At 40.6% G+C, this 12,093-nt stretch overlaps 2 protein-coding genes across 2 annotated transcripts in view; both read left to right on the top strand.

The window, feature by feature from the left end:
• TRIM44 (tripartite motif containing 44) overlaps positions 1–12,093 on the top strand; it is a 78,054-nt gene that overhangs the window by 51,474 nt on the left and 14,487 nt on the right. The gene's annotated exons all lie outside the window — the stretch shown is intronic.
• Positions 5,575–12,093, top strand: part of IFTAP (intraflagellar transport associated protein) — a 526,063-nt gene continuing 519,544 nt past the window's right edge. Inside the window, exon 1 of the mRNA XM_063438034.1 lies at positions 5,575–5,579. The gene's annotated coding sequence lies outside the window, so the exon portion shown is untranslated. The remainder of the gene's footprint in view (positions 5,580–12,093) is intronic.

Genomic DNA, 12,093 nt, shown 5'->3' with positions numbered 1-12,093 from the left:
CCGAAGCCAAGCACCAGTTACTACTATCCCTTGTACATTTGTTGAACATAAGGATATTGCAGTAAGGAAAGTAAAGATATACTTTAGGCACTGTGAATGGAGGACAAGTATTTGGAGTGATGCTGTGATTAAATGAAAAGTGACTTTACCTGAAGGGCGAGAGAACGCCATGCAGTGTGTAGCCTACCCATGACATTGGTGAATACTGAAGTCACCAATCTAATGGTAGAAGAAGTATAAGTACATGGAACCTTGCTAGCTGAGCTCCAGCTGATAAATGCTCCGGAAGGTAGTGAGTTCTCCTCCAATCCTTACAGCAGCATGTGCAAATGGTACCCAGAGTGATCCATAAACCTCTCCAGTCTCTTGCCTTGTGGCCCCAACTCTATGTATTACAGCTTTTTTTTGCTGGGAACTGCAAACAATTTTTCATAATTTTTGTTCTGACATTGCCAACAAAATGCTGGAAGGAAAGGCTTTAAAATCTGCTTTTCAGACAGAATGAGAATTGACAGGTAATTGTCCCCAGACAGCGTGAAACATTTTGCCATGCTGCGTAATGTTATGATGGATGATTTTCAACCTGATGTTCACCAGCTTTTCGTTGGTAACTCCATGAGTTTATTTATCATGTGTTGTTTTTTTTTTTTGTGTAGTTTTTTTTTTTTTTTTTTTTGCAATAATATTTCAGTTTTACTGGTTTTACAGTAGCAACTATTAGACACAGTGAAACGGCTAATATTGGAAGCCCGATGGCTCGGCTGGATTCAAAATATCTTACAATCGGTGCAATTTTATTTTCACCTATAGATTGTACGCCCATTAGAAGTAATAATACCAATAAGTGCAATTGATTTTTTTTTTCTTAACATTAAAGGGAAAAATAAATTCCTATATTTTTTTGCTTCTTCGTGGTATTTACTTGTATTCCATATTCAAAATGGGTTTGTGAGGTCTGAAAAATATAATTTAAATGTAGAAACCCATGCCACTGTATTTATGGGGATTTATGTTTAAAACAATGTGGGCAGCTTGGCAGCATTTAATATTATTAAAAAATAGAAAAAATTAACATAACAGATGATTTACTTTTCTTTTGGTGGGCGTAGTGGCGGATTTAAATTAGCTGACCGAAGCCGCCTTTGTTTGGTCTGTAGATTGCCCATTGAAAATGTGTAAGTGTCAACATGTGACCTAGTGTGCGCAAGAGATAATGCATGCGTGGCAATTATGCTTGCAACTAGCCATACTTGTCGCTGTGAAAACGGAAACATCTCTTGCACACGTGGGTTTTTAGTGAGCATGCATTAACAACTCAGTGCTTTGAACATACAATTCACAGACCAAAAGGAGGAAAAATACATCTTTTCCCTTTTTAAATGTAAAAAAATGAATACGGAGGCTCAGATGCTGGACTCCATGCCTACTTTTGATCCATATAAAGAGCTTTATTTATAGCCCACTATTGGCGGGGGCTGACATTAAGGTGCATTGCTGGTTTCCGCACAACACACAACTAGCACATGCGAACAATGTATTTACTTTTGTGCGTGATGCAGGTATAAGTGGGTATCGCATAATATTAAACCTTCATACCACCAAATTTAAATTATGCTCACACTTGATGACGTTGCCCACAATATTTTGCCGATAAACCCCTTCTTTCATGCAGGTTAGGATGCACCTGTTCGTAAACAAGGGATGTAACAGATTTACACATGTACCATGTGTTAATTGCAATATAGCTTATGATTAAGCCCCAAGCGATGTGAAATCTGTAAAACGAATTTGTGTTTGTTTGCTGTGCCAAGCTACAATAAAGCGTGTTAGCAAAAAACAGAAACAAAATGTAATGTTCATATTGGATCATTTATAGGAACAAGGAGGCAAAATGAATGTAAATGCCACGAGAGCAGATACTAAACGACTCACACGATTCTAGCAGCTATCTGCGTTTTTTGACACCATACACACTTTGTCTACAATGAGGCAGGGATTTTTTTAATCTTATTTTTGCTTGTTTTTATGCGCAGTCATTCGTCCTCAGAGGCTGTCGGGAAGACATTGTGAGTTTAATCGCTAAACATCTCGCGGTCATAAATTGAAAACCAGAAACAAACATTCTGGAATCCAGCGATCGTAATAACTTGGTTATTGTGCCTAATTTATACAATTCTGCTTTTAATTCAGGACAATTTAGTGTTTAATGGATAAACCCCTTTTGCTCTTTGACTTGTTCTTGCCTATGGATCCCCAGGTATCAGGAAGGGTTCAGCCAGAGTCGCCATCAGGGGGGCATAGGCTGTACCCTTGTAAGGGGCAGGGCCTGGTCCAGTTGAAGGGTCCACATGAGGCCCTGTAGTGGTTGTTGTTCCTGTTAGGAAGATAGACATATCTTTCCCAACTGGATCACATTGGCCAGCACTATTAGGGTCCTTCAGATCAAATGGAAGCCAGCTCTCGTGGCTTTTCACTTCCTCCCAATGTTACTACGGAGCCGCTGAGGCTCTGATGCAGAGCTCACGGGGGAGGGTGCGGCAGATATGGCGTTTCATCTTCTCGCCGCCTTGTGACTTCCAGACTCTGCTTGGAAGTAGGACGGAGCTGGGAGTAGAGTTTAGGGGCAGGGGATATATTTTTTATGCTTACTGTGGAGGGAAGAGGTGAGGTTTCTGTGCATGTGGGTGCCTGACTGTGTGTGTGTGTGTGTGTATCTATATTTGTGTGTATGTCTGACTGTGTTTGTGTGTGATGATAGTAATCTGTGTATGTATGTCTTTGTGACAGGAATCTATGTATGTGTATCTAGCAGCGTGCACCTGTGTGTATTCTGGTAGAGTGTATGGGTATATCTAGGTGGGGGACATATACATAATTGTGTTTGTTTTTTTAAGGGGCCCTAAGATTTCTGATAGCAGTCCTGGATTCAGCATTGTGAGAAACATTGTTTGTGATATCTAAAGTGTCAAAGCTTAAAGGGATACTATAGCGCTAGGAATACAAAGGAAATGCCGGTATAGTAATGGTTAAAATACCCTTACTGTACTTACCCAATTCCAGCACCGGTGTAACTTGGTGCCCGATTGGCTCTAGTGGCTGTCTGATTGACATCCACTAGAGACAGTCTTAACCCTGACAAATAATTAATTATTGCAGTTTCTCAGAAAGGGGACTGGGACAGAGCACCTGTCCTGATTGAAGTGGTCTGGGTGCCTATAGTGTCCTTTTAATCATCTCTGTATTGGCTCTCCGTATTTTTAATTATGGCAAAAATCACTGCTAGTGTGCTTTTTCTCTGCACGGTTGTGTATTAGCACAGCTCAGGGTGTCTGTAAAATGCCATCCATACAGGTTTTGCATAATATAATGCTTCCACTACACCTCAAATGTGGTCATTGCATAATTTATCCTATCTATTAACGTTTCCTGCTCATCAGAACGTAACAATTTAATAATACACTGGGATAACAGAAGTAGACGCTGTAATTCATCTTAAAAGCATGACAGTCTCGAGTTTAAAAAAAAATTACATTCTTGCACTTCAAAAAAGGAGTAATTCCATTGATGCGTGTATGTGCACAGCTGAATTGCTTGCAAGGAAAAAGAATTAAACTGGGAATATTATATTCCAATTTATCAGAGTTATTCGCTAAAACAAGGCTTGTGTAGAATAGACAGGGTAATTTGTAAATTTAGGCCAACATTGCAAGAATATTTCCAGTTTGGTTATTGTCGCATGTCTTAACTAAACTCCCAAGTGCAATGAATCGAAATTTGAATGGCAATATTGAGGCTAAAATAGCCAAGTTATGGCGACAACCGCGGTGGAAACATTTTAACCCCTTAAGGACACATGACGTGTGACTTGTCATGATTCCCTTTTATTCTAGAAGTTTGGTCCTTAAGGGGTAAAGATCTTGCATTCCCTTTCCTCTCAATTTTCTCTTATAAGCTGGTCATATTAAGATCTCACAGTCAATGCTGATTTAGAAGAACATGTAATGAGACTCCGTATGTGCCTGTCACTTTGGATCTTGTCTGGTCCAACTTATTAAGTGTGGTTTCCATACCTGACTGCCCCAAGTGTTCTTCTTATCAAAGGTTTTTTGAAGAGAATGATGTTCATAGTTTCATGATGAATCGTACACCAGTCCAGAATCAGAAACTCAATGCACCATCAAATATCATTACCTGGAGGCACGTTTCAACATCTTCCTTAACCATCTATGGGCTAGACAGAACTCACAGACTTGTGCACAGCAAAATAATCTCGTTGGCCAAATTGATTCATCTAAACAAAAAAAAGAAAAAAAAAAGGTTTTGTGGTCAGAAATACATTCATATGATGTTTTGGCTCAGATGAATTTCATCCATGCAAACCATTTTGGAAAGTGCTTTCGACTAACCGAAATGAAATGTAGCGAAGATGGGCCGATCATTGTCCTGCAAAATCGAAAGACTATGTATATATTTTGCAGTTTGCCGTACACGGCTAGGCGCAAAGATTTAAAACATTTCTACTGCTCCTCCTCGTTTTCCCTCTGCTGGTAATTTCTCAACATTTAGTGAGTGTCACTTAACCATCCATCAATTTTATTTTTAAAAAAAAATTTTGGGCTCCTTGGACAGAACTCTGAATCACAAAGCAGTTGAAACCGCTCATCATTGCTTTGTTATTCGATGATTACGCAGTTCTGGAATTCAGCTGACCCACCGATCACTCAAAATTTGTGGTTAGTTTGAAACTGAGTGCACAAGTTTGACTAGTCTTGCATATTGCATATACCAGGGGTAGTCAACCTTTTAATACCTACCGCTAACTTTTGTATGATGGCAAAATTTCCTTAACGCCCACCAGTGCCGCTGCCGCAGTAACTAATATACTAGCGCATGTGCGATTTTTTTTGTATTTTTTTTTTAAATGTACTTAAAGGACCACTATAGTGCCAGGAAAACATACTCGTTTTCCTGGCACTACAGTGCCCTGAGGGTGTCCCCACCCTCAGGGACCCCCTCCCGCCGGGCTCTGGGGAGAGTAAAGGGTTAAAACTTACCTTTATTCCAGCGCCGGGCAGGGAGCTCTCCTCCTCCTCTCCGCCTCCGATCCTCCCTTTCAGCTGAATGCGCATGCGCGGCAAGAGCTGCACGCGCATTCAGCCGGTCTCATAGGAAAGCATTTACAATGCTCTCCTATGGACGCTTGCGTGCTCTCACTGTGATTTTCACAGTGAGAATCACGCAAGCGCCTCTAGCGGCTGTCAGTGAGACAGCCACTAGAGGATTTGGAGGCTGGATTAACCCTATTATAAACATAGCAGTTTCTCTGAAACTGCTATGTTTATAAAAAAAAAGGGTTAATCCTAGAGGGACCTGGCACCCAGACCACTTCATTAAGCTGAAGTGGTCTGGGTGCCTAGAGTGGTCCTTTAAAGTTATCAATTAAAAAAAAAAAAAATCTATTTTCTATTCTACTTTTTTTTGTGTGAAGGGTGAAGGGTGTAGTGTGTGTGTGTGTGTGTGTGTGTGTGTGTGTGAGGAGGGGGCAATCTGTGTGCGTGTGTGAGGAGGGGGCAGTCTGGGTGTGTGTGTGCGTGCATGTGTGAGGAGGACAGTGTGTGTTTGTGTGTGTAGATTGTATAGGGTCTATGCTGTGTGTCGGTGGGTGAGATGTGAAAATCCATCTTAATGTCTCCCCCTCCCTTCTTCTTATCTTATACCAAGGAAGGGGGACATAATGCTGCAAGCCTGGTGGTCCAGTGGTGGCATGTTCATTTTAGCCTGCAGCGCCTCTGGCTGCAGGCTGACTCTCCTATCCTCTTGCGAGCACAGCACTGTATTGGAGCATTGCCATGGTAACATACGGCAACGTTCCAACCAGCCTACTCGCAGGAGGAACATAGAGCCTTCCAGGCCCTTCCCTCCCTCTGCTGGATCTTTGATCTCCTTACCAACCCGAGAGGGCTTACAGCAAGTCTGGCTCCGCATGAGCCAGCAGGGGAGATGAAAGGATCTTCCCTGCCAGCCTTGGTCCATGGCCATCTGGCGTTTTTCTGCAGAACCCACCAACGCCCACCTGAAATCCCAAACCGCCCACTTGTGGGCAGTAGGGACCAGGTTGACTACCCATGGCATAGACAAAATTAATCCTAAAATTCTTGGCCTGTATCCTTGCTTCAGAAGTATGATGACTACCATGTAATCTGCACATATGCCTAGTTGTATAAAATCATGCATCAGGACAAAAGACAAATGTAGGAATTATTCTCTGTTCTCCCGAATGCTTTCAGTGTACATCTCTCTAAAGTTCCAAGGGCAAAAAAAAGATAGATTTTGCCATTGGTGAAACTGTAGCAATGTTTTATTTATTTAAAGGAATGCTATAGGGTCAAGAACACAAACATGTATTCCTGACATTTTAGTTTTCCCACACCTATAAATATAGTAAAATTTTACCTTTATTCCAGTCTGCTGCTGGCTCTGTCCCTGATCTGCCTGCCTGGCTTACCTCATCAGAAGTGGTGACTTAAGCCAATCACAATGCTTTCCCATAGACTGTCAAAGAGTCAGATCAGGGGCAGAGCCAGCATCAGCCAAATACAACCCTGGCCAATCAGCATCTGCTCATATAGTTGCATTGAATCAATGCATCTCTATGAGGAAAGTTTAGTGTCTCCATCCAGATGGTAGAGAAACTGAATGTCAGTCACACTGATCAGCACTGCCCCAGGAAGCAGCTTTAGCAGCCTTCTGAGGAATGGCCAGTGGAGGTATCCCTAGGCCAGTGATGGTGAACATTTTTGAGCCCGAGTGCCCAAACCGCAATACAAACCAACTTTTTTTCCTCAAAGTGCCAACACAGCAATTAAACCTGAATACTGAGGTTTAAGTTTAGAAAAAAACAACTCATACAGTTTTTCTCCATCCCACCCACCAACGATACGAAAGCAGAGTAGGCGCTTGCCATTTTGGGCAGGAAGGTGCCTACTCTGCATTGCCGCTGGGGGCCTAATATTGTCGACCGGCGCCAGCAGGGCGCCCCCTGGTGACTAGGGTGACCACATTTTCTAACTACCATTCATCGACACTTACTTTTATGAGTGCATTTCAACAAATTTATACTTGAGACTGGCAAAAACAACCAACCTATGGCTGCGTGCCCACAGCGACCTATGGCTGTGTGACATAAGTTCACCATCACTGTCCTAGGCTGTAATGTAAACACTGCGTTTTTTCTGGGAAAAAAAAAAGTGTTTACTGCAAAAAAAAAAGCCTGAAGAGACTAATTATACTCACCAGAACAAATACATTAAACTTTAAGACTGTGGTTTCTGGAAGCCCATCTAAGGATAGCGATAGCACAACTTGTTATAGTATTATCATCATCTACAAAGAGCAGAATTCTCTCACCTGCTTTACTTAAAGGGACACTATAGTTACCTGAACAACTTTAGCTTAATAAAGCAGTTTTGGTGTATAGAACATGCCCCTGCAGCCTCACTGCTCAATCCTCTGCCATTTAGGAGTTAAATCCCTTTGTTTATGAACCCTAGTCCCACCTCCCTGCATGTGACTTGCACAGCCTTCCATAAACACTTCCTGTAAAGAGAGCCCTATTTAGGCTTTCTTTATTGCAAGTTCTGTTTAATTAAGATTTTCTTATCCACTGTTATGTTAATAGCTTGCTAGACCCTGCAAGAGCCTCCTGTATGTGATTAAAGTTCGATTTAGAGATTGAGATACAATTATTTAAGGTAAATTACATCTGTTTGAAAGTGAAACCAGTTTTTTTTCATGCAGGCTCTGTCAATCATAGCCAGGGGAGGTGTGGCAAGGGCTGCATAAACAGAAACAACGTGATTTAACTCCTAAATGACAGTGAATTGAGCAGTGAGATTGCAGGGGAATGATCTATACACTAAAACTGCTTTATTTAGCTAAAGTACGTAATTTAGGTGACTATAGTGTTCCTTTAATAAATGTTCCTCTTAAAATATAACTCTTTTCATAGAAACCTGAGCCACTGCATGTCCAAACACTACACGATCAAACTAGAACAGAACATTTTCATTTTTTAAGTCCATCAATTACAACATCCAAAAATATTTGGCCAGTCCCCAAATGGACTATTTGCTGAAAGTTACAATAAATCAAATTGACTGTTGACTTAATATATTTTTACGTAATACCGTAACATTTGTTAGTTTGTAGAAACAACTTTAGAGATGCTTCCTTTTGAATCCCTTCTGCAGGGACTTCGTATTTATCTGCACCATATGCCGGGTCCTTCGTCTAACATGATCTAGCTTGAAGATCTCATACAGGAGACTTTTGAAGCAGAGGAAAGGACATTCGTGTTTCATTTCCATATTAACAATTCCCTGTAATTTCCTTTGCGATATCACAGCGTGCGTAAAAGGCATTGAACGCAGTGCATCTGCTCCCAGTGATAAGATGGTGGAACAAGCCTCGCACTGCAGGACAGGCAGGAGAAATTACTGCTCAGCCTATTAACAGTATCACCGAAAGCAGAACAGACTAAAAAGAAAAAACCTTTCCTGCACTATTTTATAACTTTATCATTATGATGCAAAGGAAGAGATTAGGAAAAATAACCTTTACTGTGTGTATATATAAATGTGTTTAAAAAAAAAAAAAAAATGATAAAAATCACAGGCCCGTCAGTACGATTGCAACATTTACCTTTTGATTGTAAGCTTAGGGGGGCAGGGTGCTAAGGATTATAAGAAGCAGATTACGTAGTGTAACATCACCTCTGCCAACCGTTGGCTATCTGTGCTACGGGGGTGCAACTACTACTTTTTTTATTGTTTGTTACGATTAACTTTGACCAATAGCTACAATGCAATGATGTCTGTCCATCATGAGTTCACTAACCCCTGGAGGGCCCGATTATCTAACCCTCCGTCAAAGGACATGGTTTGAGTTTATATAGAATTTAGATTTTGCTGAACAAACATCACATTCCTGGGATAGGGTGGAGATACCTAGCAAAGTGTGGGAAGAAATGTCGTAAGCATAATGGAAATTTTAGGAAGCAGGGAGAGGGAGTGGGACCACGTTTCTGCCTCGCTTGTGGACCAGATCCATATGTAGTCGGTTACAGTTAGCACTCCAGTTGGAAACAAAACAATACTATCACCACAATCATGTGTGAATAGTGTGAAATACGTATGCAATATACTTATCAGCATTTTCTTGGGCCCTGCCTCTCTCACACCCTCCCCAATTACACCCAACCCGCAATCACACTTTTCACCCCAATGCAGTGGGGGAACTAAAGTAGAGACACTCAAAACATACTTACACAGCCATATACACACACAGACATATTGACACATGTGCAGATACATACTGACACACACATACACTGACACACAAATATATACTGGCAGACATATTGACACACATTCAGACATACTGACACACACAGACAAACATACATACATACATACATACACAGACATACTGACACACACAGGCACATACACTGACAGATATTCCTTAGTGTGCGGGCTGGTGCGGTTCTGTGCAGCTGCACCGCCTGGTTCATGGGGGCAGCGCAAATCACGGGGCCCGCAGGTCAGCTGCTCTGGGGCCCCCCCAGGAGCAACTGGGCCCGGGGCAGCTGCCCCGTTTGGCCCACATTAAAGACGGCCCTGTTTATCAGGTAAATCAAGTGGACACCCTCCCAAGGATCACTTCCCAGGTAGTGATCTTTAGACCAGAATACAAGCAAAACACAAATCGAATCCGGCTGTGGAATCTAAAAAGAACATAGAAAAAACATAGTGTAATACAATTTTAACAAATAATGTGCGCTGTACAAAAATGCACTTACAAGATGCGCTCAAAGGGTGCCTCTCCCAATGTAATTGGGGGGTTATGGATCCCTCTCCGCTGTCTGCTGGATAGCAAGAAATCAGGACTCAGGATGGTAGTATAAAATAGCGGCTTTTATTATAAATCAAATAAAATTGGTAAAACAGCAGTAGTTGTGGTCTTATGCGTTTCGTCCCACACTTGGAACTTCCTCAGAGTAAATTACAGATGGTTATACAATAACAAAGGCTGTTGTTGCTGGGTTTTACAAATGGATAGTTTATGAAAATTTCAAATCCAGCTCAAAAAATGATACATGATCGATTAAGCAGGCTTCCATATGCAGAATGTCTTTGAATTTGTTTATATACATTTGCACCTTAGATGTTATAAGAGGACCCACTACCAAAGACTGATCCCTCCAAACTTCTTTTAGCCCAATGAAAATCAATTAGAAGATACATCATAATTTTGCATCTACAGTATAAAGGAATAAATATGCAGGTATAAAGCATCTACCCAACACAAGACATACATAAAAATGTATAAAATAGACAGACAGGAGTAAGCGCTCACTACATAAACAAGAAATTGATGAGCAGCAGTAAATCTATGACAATTCCCAAGATCTCACTGATAGTACAAATAGTGGCAAACAGAGTGATAAACCGTGCCCCAAAATGGTGCAAATATACAAAAATCAGTCTGTATATATAGGAGGATATGTTTAGATCAATTGCAATTTGTTTGAAGTAGGTGGCTTCTGTAACCTTAAAGGGACACTATAGTCACCCAGACCACTTCAGCTCAATGAAGTGGTCTGGATGCAATGTCCCTCAGGTTTAACCCTTCACATAGCAGAGAAACTGCTATGTTTACATAGCAGGGTTAATCCAGCCTCTAGTGGCTTTCTTCCTGAGGGAGGGGGACCCTGAGGGTAAGGGTCTCCCAAGGATTATAGTGTCAAGAAAACAAGTTTGTTTTCCTGACACTATAGTGATCCTTGAAAGAGAAGCAGAAATGAACGAACAAACAAACAAAAATATTGTGCAATATGTAAGTTATTTAAACTATTTTAGCCCCTTAGTGACCAGACCCCTGTTTAATTTTCTTACCGTTTGGGACCAGGGCTGTTTTTACATTTCTGCGGTGTTTGTGTTTAGCTGTAATTTTCCTCTTACGCGTTTACCGTACCCACACATATTATACACCGGTTTCTTTTGGCCATTAAATGGTCTTTCTAAAGATACCATTATTTTCATCATATCATATATAATTTATTTTGAAAAAAATTATAAAATATGATGAGTAATGTAAAAAAAAAACTTTTTTGAGCTTTGACCCCAAAATCTGTTACGCATCTACAACCAAGCCAAAAAACAACTGTGCCAAATAGTTTCTAAATTTTGTCATGAGTTTAGAAATACCCAATGTTAGCATGTTCTTAGATTTTTTTTTTTTTAAAGTTATAGGGCTATAAGTACAAGTAGCACTTTGCTATTTCCAAACCATTTTTTTTTCAAAATTAACGCAAGTTACATTGTAACACTAATATCTGTCAGGAATCCCTGAATAACCCTTCACGTGTATATATTTTAAAAGAAGAAAACCTAAGGTATTAAACTTGGGGTATTTTGACTATTTTCATGCAACCATTTTGCCACCAATCTATGCCAAATTTAAAAAAAAATAATAATAATTGGTGTTTTTGACACACATAGCAATTTAAGAACACATGTACGGAGAACTTTAAGGGTTACTGCCAAAAAAATCCCACAATATGTGTTCAGAAACATCTCTGCGTACAGTGATACCCCTCATGTATAGGTGTGTCGGGTTCTCTGGGGGCTAAAAGACCTTATTTGGAGGGTGCGCATTCCAATTTTCCAACTTGGAATTTTCGCAGCTGGTCATCATGCACCCATGTCCTATTTGGGACATTTTTGAAGCTGGCCAATGTAATTTACTCCCATCAAACCATATATTTTTCAAAAGTAGACACCCTAGGGTATTTCAAATGGTGGTATTTTATCACTTTCCATGCACTAATTCTACCACCAGTCTTTGTCAAACGTTTGGGTAGTCATTTTTTTGTGTGTTTTTCTCACATTGTACTTTAGGCATGGATTCTCAGTTCCTGTTATGCATTGCTGACAAAGAACACCCCAATATGTGTTCAGCAACACCTTCCGAGTGCAACAGTACCCCCAATGTACAGGTTTTATGGGTTTTTGCAAACTTACAGCATATATA

Source organism: Pelobates fuscus, chromosome 12, assembly GCF_036172605.1.
Source record: "Pelobates fuscus isolate aPelFus1 chromosome 12, aPelFus1.pri, whole genome shotgun sequence".
NCBI classification, from domain to species: Eukaryota; Metazoa; Chordata; class Amphibia; order Anura; family Pelobatidae; genus Pelobates; species Pelobates fuscus.
The sequence above is the reverse complement of the archived record's forward strand: the minus strand, read 5'-3'. Positions and strand labels throughout refer to the sequence as shown.